The 19,224-nt window shown below is 36.8% G+C and overlaps 1 pseudogene; it reads right to left on the bottom strand.

The window, feature by feature from the left end:
- The window catches only part of LOC107745423 (ATP-dependent RNA helicase DHX36-like), a 56,310-nt pseudogene that overhangs the window by 16,381 nt on the left and 20,705 nt on the right, over window positions 1–19,224 (bottom strand).

A 19,224-nucleotide genomic window follows, 5' to 3' on the forward strand; every position in this document is an offset into this window, starting at 1 on the left:
CACATTGAATCAGGTAAACTGGTTATATATTTATGTTTCAGTATAATTACGCACGCTATACCAGGGGCGGTTCAAAACCCTTTCTAGGTGGGTTTCAGCCCCCCTATCTGTCACCTTAGCCCCCCAAAACTATCTTAACGATCAGGCCAGTGCTGCTTCCTCAAGAAAGTTTTTCATTCTGACGTGTTTTAAGTCTTGTCAGTTTAAACATTAAAGTAACTGTAAGCCATTTAAGCCCAAGACATCTTAGTGCGGTACGCACGCGCTGTGATAAAGCGTTTCTATTCACATCTGAAGTGCACAAACAGAAAGAGCAAAAGAAAAACAATTCGCTGCTTTAATAGCTTTGATAGCTTTCAGCGCGTGAAATTAAACAAACTTGGGGGGGCGCATGTCCTAAAAGGTTGAAAAGCCCTGATTTAGCAGACAATATCATTGAAACGACTCACCTATATTCTTACATTAAAAATCAAATCATACTTCATTAGTTTAACATAAAATCCTTAGTATTTCATTATATTAAATAAAACATTTTATGAATTCTCCAATCTCTGGTAGGGAAGGTTAAAAATAAAGGTAACAGAGGTAGATATGCAGGAAGGAATTAAGGTAGATATCAAGAAACATAGAAGGTATGAAAGAAGAAAGGAAACTACATATTAAGCAGAAAGTTAGAAAGTTCAAATGGAACTAGATATATAATATATGAAGGCAGGAAGATAGTATATGAAGACAGGAAATGAGTTAGATAAGGAAGACAGATACGAAGGTAGATACAAAGGAAGGAAGGAAGGAAGCAAAGAAGGAATTTAGGGCTAATTCCAAACGGCTTTTTGAGCCCTTTAAGAGCACTTCGGGAAGGGGACGCCATTTGTAGGGACGTTCCAAATGAAAGTGAACAAATGAATCCCTTCATGTAGTGCCCTTCCAGAAGTCCGTTAGTGAAGGGAACATGCGATGGTCACTTCACGGAAGGGATTTCCGTTTGTGATCATGTGATCTTCAGTTACGAGGAGTTTCAGAACTCAACTTTCTTGTTAGTCTAAAAACAACTTATATTGAAGCCAGTCTGCCAAAACATCAGTTTGTGGAATGTACCACTCTATGATGTAACAGTGATGCTAAACACCACCTCTTCACTTCACGGAAGTGATTTCCGTTTGTGATCATGTGATCTTCAGTTACGAGGAGTTTCAGAACTCAACTTTCTTGTTAGTCTAAAAACAACTTATATTGAAGCCAGTCTGCCAAAACATCAGTTTGTGGAATGTACCACTCTATGATGTAACAGTGATGCTAAACACCACCTCTGCAGAAGAAGATCAATGCCAGCTTCTACATCGCTGCCTGTTTAGCCCCGCCCACTGATTCACACATGTAGTGTTTACAAGAGAGGCGAATGTGGAGGTCTATGCAGAAACCAAACGATAAAGATGGCTCTGAAGACAACAAGACACTGTGCAGGAAAAAACAGTGTCTGCGTTGCCTTCCTTCTGATCCCAACATTAGGAAAGAGGGGATGAACTTTATTTTTAATGAAGATCCAGACCGCGTCGGTAAGAACTCAGTCCTTTGTTCACTTCATTTTACCACAGATTCATTTACAAACAAGGCACAATTCGAGGCAGGATTTTCAGAAATATTGAAACTAAAAGAGATGAACTTTATTTTTAATCAAGTTCCAGACTGCGTCAGTAAGAACTCGGTCCTTTGTTCACTTCAATTTTCCGCAGATTCATTTACAAACAAGGCACACTACGACGTGGGATTTTCAGAAAGATTGAAACTAAAAGACTGTGCTGTGCCGACTATATTGGGTCCAACAGTAATGTCACAATTGTATTTATTACGTCATCACTATTGCTTTGTCTGTTTAACAGATAGTTTGATATGAGTATTTATTTATGAGTACTTAATACTTTAGCAGCCCGGGATGTCATCCATCCAGTTAGACCTCCATCTTCTTAGCATACCTCAATCTATTCATTATCAAGAATATAACAAGAAAAAAAGACAATTGCAAAATAATGACTGTTTTCTAATGATTTAAAAAAAAAAAAAACACTAGTGACCGGAGGTTTGTAATAGTATGTATATATATAGTGCTCAACAATATTGAATGTCATGTCTTACTAAGTGTAATTCACCTTTTGGGAAAATTTTGGGTGGGGAAATCTAATAAATAATGATGTGATGATAATATAATAATACATCAAAGTATACAAAGAATAAACAGCACATCTTGACATGGCTCAGTGTTTTACTGCAAAGTACATAATCAAATATTCATTTGAAGGATCTGATGAAGTAGCTGTCAGCAAACAAAATATAAATTTTGAAGATGATGAAAACAACAATTGTTTTGAAAGTAACATATCAAATAGTTCAGATCCCAAATATAAGCCAGATGCTGAATGCACTGAGGCAGCTGCTCAAAACGAATCCTTCCAAATTATAACAGATACAGATAATGAAATATGCTTTATTTTATTTTATTTTATAATTGATATTAAAATATCAGGACAGTTTCACACTATTGGTATACTATACTAACTAGATCGATGTTAGTTATATATACATTCTGCGTCGCTAGACTCAAATATGTAATAATGATTGACGAAACATTCATGCATTTAAGGGTAAAAAGAGCATGCCAATGCTGCTGTCAACGGAGTTATTATATTAGATATTCATGCAAATGCAATGTGATTGCAGTTTAATCTTGTCTTCTGCAAATTTTTCAAAACCATATATAAGATTAAATATGATGACAAAGCTGACATAACTGTAATGAAACTCTTAACAGCTGATAAAAATCCAACACCATTATAGACTCAGAGATGTTTATTACCAGAGACTAAACATTTCAACGGCAGAACAGCATGATGATACTGAGCGCAATTAAAAAGAGATTCACTCATGAATTTATTTATGAAACCCCATCAAATTCTGGCTGCTTTCAAATCTTTGTTGAGTTTGTTTGAACACACGATGCTTGAAGCCTGTTTTAAAGCTGTGTTCTAGTCAGTTGAGTTTTAATTAGCTGGCTCTATTGCCACTTGGCCATCGCATGGTCTCAACTTTTGCATACTGATGGCGCTAGCTAGAAAAACAGTGACAACCGTGTTAATTATTCGTTATCACACAAAACTGACAAATGGTTATTTGAATTTTGACCGAGATTCATCATACAGTACAAGACACAGAAAAGCACAAAACACACAGAGAGAAAAACAGCTGTACAAACTAGGGCTGGTAAATTAACTAATTAATTAATTAACTAATTAATTAATTAGATTAATTAATTACGGTGAAAAATAACACGTTAAAATTATTAACGCATTTAACGCACTTGCCCCGCCCCAGACCTATGTGGGTCATCTGACATTTCATACAGTTGATTGAAGACAAATATGAGGCAAATACTCACTGTGTGATGGAGCCTAGAGAACGTAGTTAGAATGTCCCTAAAATTCAAGATATGGGGCAAAAATGCTCCTGTTTTGAGTTTCTGTCTCATATTTACATCATATAGTTAAGCAATATCACACGAGCAATAGGCTAAGTGCAATATCAATTAAATAATTTTTTTATAAATCACGAGTGCAAATGTGATACTGATCTTATACAACAGTTCAGTAAGTAAGAAGTTAATATTGTGTTATTTTAGACACAATGTTGTCTGTTTTGCTCAATTAACTAATTAATTAATTAACTAATTAATTAATTAGATTAATTAATTACGGTGAAAAATAACACGTTAAAATTATTAACGCATTTAACGCACTTGCCCCGCCCCAGACCTATGTGGGTCATCTGACATTTCATACAGTTGATTGAAGACAAATATGAGGCAAATACTCACTGTGTGATGGAGCCTAGAGAACGTAGTTAGAATGTCCCTAAAATTCAAGATATGGGGCAAAAATGCTCCTGTTTTGAGTTTCTGTCTCATATTTACATCATATAGTTAAGCAATATCACACGAGCAATAGGCTAAAAGTGCAATATCACACGAGTGCAAATGTGATACTGACGAGGGGCGGCGCCAGAGAATTTTGAACGCAGGTGCTGAGGGGGTGCTAGATCATTGACAGGGGGAGCTGGGCAATTAATAGTAAATATGACCAAAATATTATGTTACTATTATTATTATTAATATGAATAATAAAATAAATCGCACACTCGATTTTGTAACATTTTATTAAATGATTATTTGTCTCATCTTACAATTTTTCGTTTTATGAAATTAAACAAGTAGCCTACATAGAGGAGCACCGGGAGTTTTCCTGGGGCCCGTTTCAGAAAGGAGGTTAAGTGAAAACTCTGAGTATGTTAACCCTGAAATGAGGGAAACTCTGGGTTTTCCATTTCAGAATGGGAGGTTTGTCAAACCCGAGAAAGCAGGGTGAGTCAAGCCCGTTTCTGAAAGAGAGGTAACTTACTCTATGAACCTAACCTGGTCGGGAGTAGGTTTTCTTCGGTAAACCCAGAGTTTCTTTCGGTCTCCTCCCCCTTTTTAAAGCGCAAGCGATGTTTAAATACTTCATTCATTCATGCGTGCTGCAAAAATGCTTTTCTTACAACGTATTTTTATTCTTATTTCAACTACAAATATAAAAAAAATTCTTAAGTCAAGATGGATTTTCTATATAAGAAAATTATATAAGATAGTTAGTCTTGTTTCCTGGGGGGATCTAAATTAAGTAAGCGCAAGCGATGTTTAAATACTTCATTCATTCATGCGTGCTGCAAAAATGCTTTTCTTACAACGTTTTTTTTTTTCTTATTTCAACTACAAATATAAAAAAAATTCTTAAGTCAAGATGGATTTTCTATATAAGAAAATTATATAAGATATTTAGTCTTGTTTCCTGGGGGATCTAAATTAAATGCATTTTACTTAAGTAAAATTATCTGCCATTGTGGTAATAAAAATGATCTTAATGCAAATGGAAAACAAGATTATTCGGAGTGTCTATTACTAAGTGCAAATTTACAGTAGCTCCGCCCTCCAATGTCACACAAGGTTAAATACGACGCGTATGAATAATGGCTTCAGTGGTGTTAGTCTTGTTGGGGGGATCTAAATTAAGTGCATTTTACTTAAGTAAAATTATCTGCCAGTGTGGTAATAAAAATAATCTTAATGCAAATGGAAAACAAGATTATTCGGAGTGTCTATTACTAAGTGCAAATTTACAGTAGCTCCGCCCTCCAAGCTTAAATATGACACGCGTGGATATTGGCTTCAGTAGTGCAGTAACGCGTTGGCGTGGAGAACTAGCTTGTGACGCGATTGATCGTGTTCGAGTCCGGCTTAGGCCAAGCTCGCTCTTCTCACTTTTCCCATCACATTAGAATTTATTTTCAATAAAAATGAAGAAAATGTTCTAAAAGTGGAAGTAAAGTGCCTAACGAGTGTTTAATAATGATAAAAGTATTTATAATTTTAATAAATATAATAATTTACACTCTGTTATTATTGCATCCTGTTAATGTACAACAATACTGAGGTGCAAATAGTAAGTATCTGCCAGTATAAAGTATAAATGGCATCTAATTATTATTTACACTTATTGCAAAGAACTGCTACTTTTACATGTTAAATAGAATATATCACTATTTTCACTAAGTGTAAATAGCATCTTCTAGAGCTATTTGCACATAGCCTACTGTAAATAGGATCTATCGCTAAGAATGTATGTTAATTCCACTTAGTGTAAATAGCCACTGCCGTATTTTTCTTACCCTATTGGCAGATCATTTGTAAAATAAGAAAAATGCACTTAAATTATTATTATTATTTGATATATATTTTTTGCCTTTGTAAAAATCGATGCGTTTCAGAAAGGCGGGGCATAGAGGAGAAACAATAATGTACAGTATGTGGAAAATAATGTGTTTTTTGAGCCTTAAACCGCATAAACACATTTCATTACACCAAATACACAACATAATGTTCTTTTTAGCAACATCATATGACCCCTTTAAGAAATTAATACTTTTATTCAGCAAGGGCTCATGCAATTGGTTAAAAGTGACAGCAAACATAGTTAAGTTACATTATGCTGTTTTTCTGAACTTTATATTAATCAAGAAATCAAGTTTTCACAGAAATATGAAGCAGTACAACAGTTTTCAACATTGATAATAATCAGAAATGTTTCTTGAGCAGCAAATCAGCATATTAGAATGATTTCTGAAGAATCATGTGACATTGAAGGCTGGAGTAATGATGCTGAAAATTCAGCTTTGATCACAGCAATCAATTAGTTTTTACTATATATTCACATAGAAGACAACTATTTTAAATGGTAACATTATATATTTCACAGTACTGTTTACTGTATTTTTCATCATCAAAATAATTTGTATACTCTTTTCCACAATTGGAGCTCTACTCCTTAAAATGATAGATGTCAAGCTCCTGCAAAAGGACAAATAAAAAAAATAAAAATAGAAAGGCACCATAAAAAAAACTCCTCATTCTGCACTATTCAAGTCTTCTAGACGATACCAGAGCATTGTGACATATGGACTGATAATATAGGTATTTAACTTTAGTGATATTAAACTGTCCCTCGTAAAAATTCTTAAAAATTCTTTGCTATTTGCCATATACACCAGGAAAGACAAATTATAATGCAAAGAATGCCAGTCATTTATGGTATGGTGTGGTGTGGTGTGGTGCGGTGCGGTGTGTGGTGGGCTGGGTTTGGTGGGCTGCTCTGTGCCAAAAAGTCCAGGGCCACTTTTTGGCCCCAGTCCGCCCCTGCTTGCTTAATTACAATCTCAAACCAGAGCCTTCGCTCTCTCTGGACAAATGTGCCAAGCTGTTGTTTTGGGCATCGCCACAGCTGCTTCTCAAATATGTCTTATAGTGTAGGAGACAGGACAAAGATCTCTCACGTGATCTCTCACATATGGAAAGGAGTAAGGCTGCTATATGGCGGTTCACTCTGACGTTAATTTAGATTCATATGCGCTATATGCATATCAAGTGTTTATGTTATGTATTAAGTGTGGGAGTATTATCGCACTTACTACATGACATGGAGGCACACGCTCAATCCCTTAAATTTTTTTCCTGCGGAATACAACACAAAATTTTATCACTTTGATAAGAAAATCTTATTTTCCTGAATAATTTTAGCATTCTTCTTTGGTAATTGATCAAGCAGGCTTGTTGGAACATTACATCTCCAAAGAACCTTAACATGTCTAAGTAAAGAGTAAATGCTGAATTTGTTAATTTTTAGAGGGGTGTACTCATTTATGTTGTGCACTGTATATAAACATATAATTATTACTTTTGCCGGTGCTTTGTGGCAATCTTTATGTGCACGCTTGAGCACGGAATAGGCTATATGCCTAAAGGATGGTTTAGAAGGTTATTATATTAATCAATTTAATATAAACGTGCGACTAGTTGACTAGAAAAATCTTTAGTCGGGGCAGACCTACTAGGAAACCGATTCATTTTTAAAATAAAATTCTATGACATTACGAAAAGTAGGCTACGACTGCAAATCACGTCACGTTGCATGCGTTATGAGTCAAATGCTTTTATTTTATTTCGTTTTTGGGGGTGCTATGGGGGTGCTGAAGCACTTGCTAGCCCCTCCCTAGCCACCCAAATACAACAGTTCAGTAAGTAAGAATTTTATATTGTGTTATTTTAGACACAATGTTGTCAGTTTTCCAACGAAAATATAAAGACAAAGCAGAACTGTTAGTCTCTGAGCAACACGCAGCGGCATTTAATTTCTTAATGCACGTTTTGAACGAATTGGATGAACCCATTTGGCGCATTGGCCATAGGCGAGTTGGATTTGAAGTGGCGCTGCACAGATCGACCAGTGTACGACATCAAAGTACTGTGACAGCGATTCAAAAGCATAAGGAGTCGCTTGAGAAACAGTGTCTCTTCTGCGGCTCGGTACGCTTTCAACTCGTTTTTTTTAGTCTTGAGCAAGACTGTACAACATTCACATTACATGATTTGACTGATTTTTACGTAGAAAGGGAGACAGCGCACCGCATTAAAAGAAATTATCATTCATGTTTTCATAACCGCTGGCCAAATTCAAAAACTAAACTAAAATTCAATCATCTTTGAGAGCAAGGGGGCCCCCTGGTGTTTCGGGGGCCCTACGCAGCTTGCGTATTTTGCATATAGGGAGGATTGGCTCTGCCAGTGCCACCACCTACTGGCAGGTTTAGTTTACTACTTAGAGTATAATTTCATTAAAGAAATAATTTAATATTTCCATAGTAATAATAATAAAATTAATGAAATAAATTATTAAAGGTATAGTTCACCCACCCAAAAGGACAATTGTGTCATCAATTACTCCTCTCACAAAGAAACAAACAGAGTGAGCCTCAGCGTGACCTTGTATTCTGTATTCTGCTAACTTTCTGCAATTCTCTCTGATGATGCAGTAACTTACCGCGGGGAAGAAAAAATCTTCGGTCTGTCCAATGATTGTAAAGAAAACATTGCAGTTGTGTTTTAAAATACAACAACGAGTGCCACGAAACCATTTAAAGAGGCGCGTTCAGCGGTCTCCGTGACGGGATAGGAAACAGTCAAACGAGTAAACTGATCTCAAACGAGCTCTCTTCATTTTATCAAATGATCATAATCACATCTATTCATTTTACAATCCTGCTACTAGCATTTTATTCAGACTAAAACCCCTTTAATTCGGTTGAGAAAGCGTTTTTTTTGTTGTTGTTGTTTTTTTTACATCCTGTCATGCCGGGCTGCATAGACGCATTTTGCAGCATTATGGTTAACGATTAATCGATTAATTGATCGTTAATTTAAACGACGATCGATCATGGAAATGATCGAAAATTGACATCCCTAGTGTGTATGTATGTGAATGCATTTCAGAGCATTCTGTGACCCAGATTCCTCTGTGTAGAGCAAAACAAACCTGACATAAAGCCGGGTATTCCCAAATGTTGCTATTAATTAAGAATACTTAATCTCCCTATTCTGCTGTGACATCCAGGATTGAGACACTGATAATGAAAGTGCCCCTTTCTACAAAAACAAACTTGCTCTTCATCCTCCTCGCCCCCCAAAAAATAACAGACATACACAAAAAGATTTTTAGCCTGATGTGATGGGAGTATTTTATACTTCATGATAAAAAGCGAGTTATTTACCCACCCACCATTTTAGGGGTTACCAGACCTTATTTATTCTTAGACACATAAATTCTTGACTTTAAGTTTAGTAAATAGCCAGTCAGAAGATAGTGAAGTCAACAAGCATGCTTAATCTCCAGAAAACATTAATTAAACCTGCTTTTGATCTGTGATTTCATGGTTTGGCTTCTTAATTAGCCAATCGCAATAATTTCCTCCTGAAAGACAACCCACACTGCTGTATCTGACAGCGGCCAATAAACACAAGCTACACTCTTCTCTGATTTCTCTCTTGCTGCACTATTCTAGTAAGGGTCAGAGGACTTGAAGCTTCTCATACAGCAATTATGTTCTTAAGTTTTTGACTGCATAACTCTAGGAAATATTGTCTGCCATCAAGACAAACCAGTACAGGGTCTTTGCGTTCTCTTCAGCTCTATATTTGTTTGGACATTTTGCAACTTTTTATTGACAGCACAGTGCGGAGAAGACAGGAAATGATGAGAAGCAGAGAGAATGAGAAACGATCCAAGCTTAGTTCACCAACAATGGCACCAATGTGTCATAGAACATGACCTATGTATATGTTTATGTACCACTAGGCCACATCTCCAACTGATTACAATCTGGAAAATGACCTACAATAATAGAATTATCTGACTTCAGGAATTATACACCAATAGATTTATTTTTAAAATGCACAAAATAAATTTGTTATAGTGGCTGGCGTGCAGGTTTGTAAATGTAATGCCTTACCATAGGGTAATTCGTCAAAAAGTTAATTAAGGGTGTGTTCACACTTGTCATGTTTGGTTAGATTAAAACGAACTCTGGTGCGATTGCTCTGTTGAAGTGTGAACAGTGCCATCCGATCCCTGGCGCGCACCAAACAAGCGGACCGAGAGCTTCCAAACGAACTCTGGTGCGGTTGGAATGAAATATGAACACAACACGGACCAAATACTTCTAAATGAACCAAAAACAGGAAGTAATGACAAGATGCGACGCTATGATGATTTGACAACACGGTGTAACCAAAACGAAATGAGCAGAGGGCAAACGTGGAGCAACGATGAGGTAAAGTGCCTTTTATGAGCTCCTTGTGAGTTTGCAAATGGTGAAAATAAAATTATATGAACACGCAAGAATGAGCGCGCTTAGTCCAGCAGACGGCATTAGGTGTGTTCGACTTAAAGCGGCGCTGAGCAGACCGATCGGTTAATGGGTGCTTTGATATCATACACCCGCAGCGCCGCTTTAAGTCTAATGCCGAGTTTACACTGACACTGCACGATTTTCAAACTCGTCGGATCGCCGTTGTTTTCACACTGCGTGACTATCTGAGGTAGCAGGTGATTCCCTCAGATCGCGTCTTTGATAAATCACACTGCATGATTGTCACTCACGTGAACGAGCACCGATTTGCCTCCGATTTCAGGCATTTGTCGGCGATTTCGCAAAACCTGTCGGCGAGTGAAAAATCGGGCTAAAATCGTGCAGTGTGAACTCGGCATTATGCACCTTTTGTTTGGGGTGTTCGGTAAGTTCCGTCACAATATATACGTCATTCAAGCCGACCAATCAGGTTGTGAATGTATCACTATGCCTTTAGGTTCGGTGTCTTTAGGTTTGCTGTCAAAAGTGCCAATGTGAACGCTAAGCGGACCAGGACCAAATGTATAATTTTCCTTTTTGGTCCAGACCAAATGAACCAAACGAACCGAACTACAAGTGTGAACACACCCTAATTTTAATGTGCTTGCACATCGAGGCATGAGATGGTGGTTGCTGTCATTCAATATGGGAATAGATTTAGTACAGCCTGTATAGAACACCATGAGATTGTTTATCAAAAAAGACTGACGGTCTCTGAGCGTGCGGGCGAAGCAGGGCCAGCTCTCGCAGTATTCAGCCTCCTTCTGTTCTTTCTCTGGCCGTACATTCTGGACGTGCATAAATCCTCTCCTATAGTGAGGTATGCGGTCCTGATGTTGTAGCTTGAACCTAACAACCAAAGTTAGATACTCCTACTCCTAAGTTCAGTCAGTCAAGCTCACTGTAGAGCATCTACTGCAGTCACTGAGCTACAACATGATGGGAAAATATAAAACGGAGATAACACCAAGTCATTCCAACCTAAAGGAATAGTTCACCCAAAAATGTCAATCCAAACAGACATAGACAGTACAAAATGATAAACTGTATGGAAAAGAGCTGCTTAAATACTGAATTTTATTTTCATTGCTTTTTTTTTATCATTTTTTAATTTGCATGTAAACACCTTGGATCAGCTTGAACCATGTAAAAGCTGATATCTTAAGTTGGTTTTAGCTGGAACCAGCAGTGCAGTGAATTTGATATAAAACACATACTATCATTTAAAGGTTTGGGGAAAGAAAGATTTCTGAATGTTTTTGAAAGAAGTCTCTTATGTTCACCAAGGATGCATTTCTTTGTTTAAAGGATTCCTGTGATTAATTAGATGAATTTTCAGCAGCCATTATATCAGTGTCAGATGATCTTTCAGAAATCATTCTATTATGCTGATTTGGTGCTCCAGAAAAACGTATTATTCTTATTACAACTGAAGAGGTTGTGCTGCTTTATATTTTTATGGTAACTGTGATCTTTTTTAAGAATTATTTGATGAATAAAACATTTAAATAGAAACAGAAATCTTTTAGTCAATTTAATGCATCCTTGCTGCATAAATGTATTCATTTCTCATAATTTCTTACTGACCCACATTTTAGAATGACACTTTTGAAATATTCCATAAAACTGTAAACGAGCTCACCTAAGCAATTCCACCACATCCTCCAGTAAGTACTCTTTCACTGGGTATGTGTATCCAGGAATATGGATCATGGAACAATTATCTGTAAGAGTATAAATCTGTCACATGCATGTTTCTCCTTGCTTGGTTGGATTTCCATTGTTCATAATATGACCTTTTCCCCTTGAATGCTAAAGCTATTATCCCGGTCAATACCACTACGCTAGGCATATTGTGTTCCTTTGAAGAATACAGAGAGCTTTATTAGGCTATTATATATTATACATATTATATTATAAACAGAAAGTTAAACAAATGCTGCAAAACAGCAAATCAGTCAATCATATAGCATTTAGCTATCTTAATTATTTGAAGACAATATGTTATTTCTCTTACTGAAATATTTGCTGAATTTCTCAGTGTTAAGCGTGGCACTCATGAGGACTACTTTTAGGTCCTCTCAAGCAGTTAACAGGTCCTTCACGATGGTGAGAAGAACATCAGACTGAAGACTCCTCTCATGAATTTCATCCAGTACCAGATGACTTATGCTTGAAAGATATCTGAGGGAAAGAAAAAAAAGAGAGCTTGAGTAAAGGACAGACTTTTTCCATATACGTGAATGGGTGAGAAGAAATAACTAGAGCAAAAACAAGAAAGATTCCTGAAGCCCTGATGATCTGAAGCGACCCACTCATAACTGACAACTATGATGTTTCTTGAAGGCCACACATGGTTAAAGACTTTACGGATATTGCAAGAATTGAAAAGAATATTCATTTCAGTTACAGTTACTGTCATACAGACAGTATTAGAGCCATTCCTGTAAGCTTCTGTCTGAACAGAGCAATTTGAGAGTCGCAGCTGTTAGTAAACACGGTTGTCAATCCCAAACACTGACTCTGTAAGCGTAAGTGACAGCATCTCAGATCCCTAACAAGCTTTTATCTGGGACTTCTGTGTGTATGAATATGTCAGCAGTTAAACAGAAGGGATCAGAGAAAAAAAACAAAACAAAACACGACAGTTCATAATGTGTTTTCTATGTGGGTTGCAGTAAAAGCTGTCTGAGTGGATGAGTCAAGCTAAGAGGCATGGTGAACGTTACTGTAGGCATCTCCCCTCTGCAGCTGCTGAAGCAGAGATGATGTGAGTGAGCCATTCAGTCATACTGAATGTATGTGCAATTATACGTATGTTTGACATTGCTTTGAGTATGTATAAGTGCACGCTGCACCCTGCACACCGGCTGTGTGCTGATTAAACACCGGCTCCTCTCACAGGGTAAAGAAAAGTCAAAGCAGACAGATAGAGGACGGGGGGAGCGGGTTATGAAACAGCAGAGTGGAGAAAAAGAGGTGTAGAACACTTACAGATCTGAGCGCAGCCACTGAAGAATAATGCCTGTAGTAAAATACAACACTGAGCCTTGTTTCCGTGGTAACCGACTGGAAAGCAGTGCCAGAGGATGAGGGGGGAGAAAAGGAGGAGGAATAAAACAGGAAAAGTCAGAGTAAAAATGAATTTCATTTCAATTTCAATATTAAAATAAATTAAAATTCTAAAATCAACATACTACACACAATAAAAGAAAGAACATACCCTATTTAAATAAAGATAAATCAATGAATGAATAGGCTAAATAAATAATGAATGAATTAAATTAATGAAAATAAACGAATTAAATTTTTCAATATTTAAATAAACAAATGAATGAAATGTTTTCAATAAATAAACTCTAAAAGAGACAAGAAAAATGCAGAATATCCTGACCACCCTTTTTAACATAATGAAATTCATATAGGGCTGTCAAGCTTCCAAAAGCAACCATAAAGCACCTTAATAGTGGTCTATACAACACATGCCATATAATACAGACTAAAATTCCTCACAAGAAAACTACAATTTCTTCAAAAGACTTTGAAATATAGTAAATGTGTCATATGAAACATTTGTGATACATTAAAGGTGCAATAGGTGATTGTCTTCAGAAACATTTTTTGTTATGCTGGTTGAAAGTCTCTTCACATCCTGATAGCAATCATTAAGTTAAGTGGTCTAAATGTATTTGTCTGTATTTATATATTCTGTGGAAGGCGTAGGATCAAGAAATGTTTGTCCAACCAAAACGCTCGGTCCGAATGTATGTATTAGCAATGTATGTATTAGTATTAGCTGTGCAGACAGAGCGAGAATGGCAGACAAACATCAACAACCCGATCTTCTTTCCTGGTATTGTAGTACTTTTAAAGTTTTCTCACTGGTGAATGACACATGATGTAGCCCAGCGGTTATGTCTCTGGTCTGTGAGCGTAAATGCGTTCAGGGGGCGTAGCTTTGGACGGCGATTGCAGGGAGGGTGGGACGTTCACTTTCAGTGCTATCAGGCTAAAGTTAGCATTTTCCAAGATCTCCTACTGCACCTTTAATAGTGCTTTTTGTACTTTTCAAATCTACGTTGTTTTAACTGCATGGAAAGACTAGCACATTCTTCAATATTTTTCCTCGTGTTGCACAGAACACACAACATTTGAAAGTCATATTAGTAATCTGAAATGACACAACGGTGAACAAAAGATTATTTAATTTTTTCTTGAGGTGAACTACCCCTTTAAGAGAAAATGTCTCAGGCACATTATTAATACACAGAGCAAACAAGACAGAAAGTTATTCTGTCATAGAGGAGGAAGAATCAGCTTAACAATGAGGTTTGTGTCAGTAATTCAAATGAATTTTCTACTTTAAATAATAACACACATAACTCATAAGCAATTCATAAGATTTCAGAAGACTATGCTAAACCTCCTTACCTGCTACCACACTCTGTCAGACACAGACACTCATATTAGGGCAATAGGGAAAGGTGTCTGTGAGCGCCAAAAGCTTTAGATTGATGTATAAGTGAGGAAGAGAGGACAAAAAACAAGAAAAAGAGGTCCTGCACATATTAACCTCCCATGGCCTACAGAGGCCATTCACATCTGTACTTCTCTTCACCTCTCTCCTCCTCCATTTCTTTCTCCCACCCTCTGCCCTTCCACCCACCCTCTGCCCTTCCACCTTATTCTCTCAGGTCCAGTACTCCACACTTCCAACGCAAGACAAGTTTAACAACCTATTTCTCTTCTCCCCATCCACTCTTTTTCACATTATCACTCCATCTCTTTCGGCACAGCAGAAGCAACCGATTCCCCACTGACTCACTTCAAAGTACCCACCCTTCTCCCTACTTCTGTTACACTCATGTGTGAACTTTGAAGCTGATAACCAATCATCCAATTAGAAGCAGATAAAAAAATATACTTATGCTATAATAAATGTATATAATACATTTATAATAATAACAATAATAATAGGTAACACTTTATTTCGATAGTCCACTTTAGACATTCTATTAACAGTAAGTAACTTTGCAACTACATGTCCAACTAGCAGTTAGTAGAGTATTAGTAGACTGTCTGCTTAATATCTTCTAACACTGTCTTTGTCAACATTCTACTAACCCTAAACCTACCCTAACAGTCTACTCTGAGAATTAGTTGACATGTAGTTGACATGTAGTTACAAAGTTACTTATAATTAATACAATGTCTAAAGTGGACTATCGAAATAAAGTGTAACCTAATAATATAATAAAATAAATGCAGCCTTGATGAGCATAAGAAACTCCTTTGAAAAACACTAAAAATCGTTCTGATCCCAAACTTTTGAACGGTAGTGTATATATATATATATATATAACTGCTGATCAGTCCTGCACAACGGCTTGTAGGAATTTTAGCCCATTCCTCAGTACAGAACCACTTCAACTCTGTGATGTTGGTGGGTTTCCTCCTATGAACTCCTTCCACAAAATTTCAATTGGATTAAGGTCCGGAATTTGTCTCCGTCATTCCAAAACATTAACGTTGTTCTTCTTTAACTATTCTTTGGTAGAACGACTTGTGTGCTTGGGGTTGTTTTCTTGCTGCATGACCCACTTTCTCTTGAGATTCAGTTCTCGGACAGATGTCCTGACATTTTCCTTCAGAATTTGCTGGTATAATTCAGAATTCATTGTTCCATCAATGATGGTAAGCCATCCTGGACCAGATGCAGCAAAACAGGCCCAAACCATGATACTACCGCCACCATGTTTCACAGATGGGATAAGGTTCTTATGCTGGAACGCAGTGTTTTCTTTCTCCAAACATAACGCTGCTCATTTAAACCAAATTGTTCTATTTTGGTCTCATCCATCCACAAAACATTTCTCCAGTATTCCTCTGGCCTGTCCACATGATCTTTAGCAAACTGCAGATGGGTAGCAATGTTCTTTTTGGAGAGCAGTGGCTTTCTCCTTGCAACTCTGCCATGGACACCATGGTTGCTCAGTGTTCTCCTGATGATGGACTCATAAGCATTAACAGTAGCCAATGTGAGAAAGGCCTTTAGTTGCTTAGAAGTTAGCCTCCAGTCCTTTGAAACCTAGTGAACTTTTACACGTCTTGCTTTTAGAGCGTTCTTTGTTGGTGGACCACTCCTGGGGAGGGTAACAGTGGTATAGTAAGTGTATAGTAAGAATTTCCTCCATTTGTACACAATCTATCTGACCGTGGATTGGTGGAGTCCAAACTCTTTAGAGATGGCTTTGAAACCTTTTCTAGCCTGATGAGCAACACCAACTCTTTTTCTGAGGTCCTCAGAGATCTCATTTGTTTGTGCCATGATACACTTCCACAAACATGACAAAACTTTGATAGATCCCTGTTCTTTAAATAAAACAGGGCACACACTGACACCTGAAAGTCATCTCACTGATTAAAAACACCTCTGAACAGATGGACTCTAATTTCACCTTCAAATTAACAGCTAATCCTAGAGATTCACATACTTTTTCCACTCACAGATATGTAATATTGTATCATTTTCCAGAATAAATAAATAACAAAGTATATATTTTCATCTCATTTGTTTGATTGGGTTGTCTTTGTCAACTTTCAGGACTTGCATGAAAATCTGATGATTTTTTGGGTTATATTTATGCAGAAATATAGACAATTCTAAAGGGTTCACAGACTTTCAAGCAGCACTGTATATATAAAACAAACACTGTTAAACTTCCGTTTACCATATTTGATGTGCTAATAAAATGTGTGGTGATCAATGCATATACGTGAATAGAATATCTAAATTAAATCATCATATAAAGTGACTGTGTACCTCCAGAAGACTTGGATTAAACTGCTCAGTTTGTATTGATTATGTTTACAATGTCTTTATAAAGCATCACATTTTTAGTGAAATTGACTTTCAATGGAAGGACAACATGAGGGTAAGTTAATGATGACAGAAGGGGGGTGGGGAAGGAGAACTGAGAGAAGTATAGTTGTGAGATGTTTGGCAGCAAGCTCTAATCAGTCTTCTCTTTTCCCCTTCAGAAGAGGCAATTATCTGCTCATGGACACAACATGTTCCAGTGACCTTGCTGCTTAATTAAATTTTCTTTCTCGCTTGAATGAAAAAGCACACACAATAAAAAAATAAATAACTACACTAGACTAAATATTTTATATATATATATATATATATATATATATATTGACATATCACACCGTGTCATTATTTATTTAACAAAAACAAAGCCAAAATGTAAAAGACGTGTGACAATGTTAGGACACCCTTACTGTTAACATAGGAATTATGAGGGCAAGTAGCAGTCAGGTTCTGCTAATCAAATGCTTTTGATTAACTGATCATCAGCAAGTGTGAGGACCTCTATAAAAGCAGATGTTTTGGCAGTTTGCTGGTCTGGAGCCTTCAGGTGTGTGTTGACACAATGCCAAGGAGGTAAGACATCAGCAATGATCTTAAGAAAAGCAATTGTTGCTGCCATCAATCTGGAAAGAGTAATATGGCCATTTCCAAACAATAAGAAGTCCATCATTCTGCAGTGAGGAAGTTTATTCACAAGTGGAAGACATTCAAAACAGACACCAATCCTCCCAGGAGTGGACGTCCCAGCAAATTCACCCCAAGATCAGACCGTGTATCGCTCAGAGAAATGGCAGACAACCCAAGAACTTCACATCAGACTCTACAGGACATTTAACATGTTAAATGATAAAGTTCATGACAGTACAATTAGAAAAATATGGGACAAGTATGGCATGTTTGGCAGGCTTGCCAAAAGAAAGCTTCTTCTATCTAAAAAAGCATTGCAGCACAGTTTAGATTTGCGAAGTTGCATCTGAACAAACTGTAAGACTTCTAGAACAATGTCCTTTGAACAGACGAGACCAAAGTGGAGATGTTTGGCCATAATGCACAGCTCCACGTTTGGTGAAAACCTAAAGAGCATATTCAGCACAAACACCTCATAACATTGTAAATAATGGTAATTTTAGATGACATTTCGGATATATTTAATTTTAAAACACTCTATAATCTATAATAACATTTATTAACAACTTATTTAATATTTTCTCTAAACCTTCTTGTATATTAAGACAAGCACCCGCAATTCTGGCCAAATTAAAGATACATTGTGTATTAATTTGCACGTTATAATGTAAGCATCATTAATGACCCCCTGTGTTTAATAAAAAAAAATAAATGATTAGTGAAATTAAAGAATGATTTAATAAAAAGTTTAGCTAAGCCCTCAAAACACTTATTTACTGGTACAGTATTGCATGCTTTTATATTATATTCTTAAGGACTCTAAGCTTACATTTCTTTTCAGGAGCACTAGTGCTCCTACTAGGGATGAGTGATATGGGCTTAAAAATTGATCATGATAATTTCTGATATTTATTGCGATAACGATATCAATAATCAATAATGTACATATGGCAGAAATGTACGGAAAAATCAATTTAAGACGTAATAAAACAGGCGATGAACACTATTAACAGCAATTATTATATGATGCAATCAAACTTATAGCAAAATGTGGTAGTTCTGTATGTTGTTTCAGGGTTGGCATCATCTGAGGTCCTCTGAGGGTTTGGCATCATCTCTTCTCAGGTGTTCTGGATCCAGACTGAAGCTTGTGTAAATCCTAGTACACACGGCAGCAACAAACAGGAAGTGACGTAAATTAGTACTGAACAATTACTGAACAAACCTGCAAACAACAGGTTTGTAAACAGGCTCATACACATGTAAAACTGTATCGCACACGTGCTACTGTAGTACATTTATTCAAGGCTCAGACCGATTTTTGTCTGTCTGTACAGCCCTATCCAAACCTGTTCCAGATTGTAGAAGGAGCTGCTCAATTTCACGTCCGCCTTCCTTCA

This window comes from Sinocyclocheilus rhinocerous, unplaced genomic scaffold (genome assembly GCF_001515625.1).
Source record: "Sinocyclocheilus rhinocerous isolate Xijiao unplaced genomic scaffold, SAMN03320098_v1.1 scaffold3242, whole genome shotgun sequence".
Lineage (NCBI taxonomy): Eukaryota > Metazoa > Chordata > Actinopteri > Cypriniformes > Cyprinidae > Sinocyclocheilus > Sinocyclocheilus rhinocerous.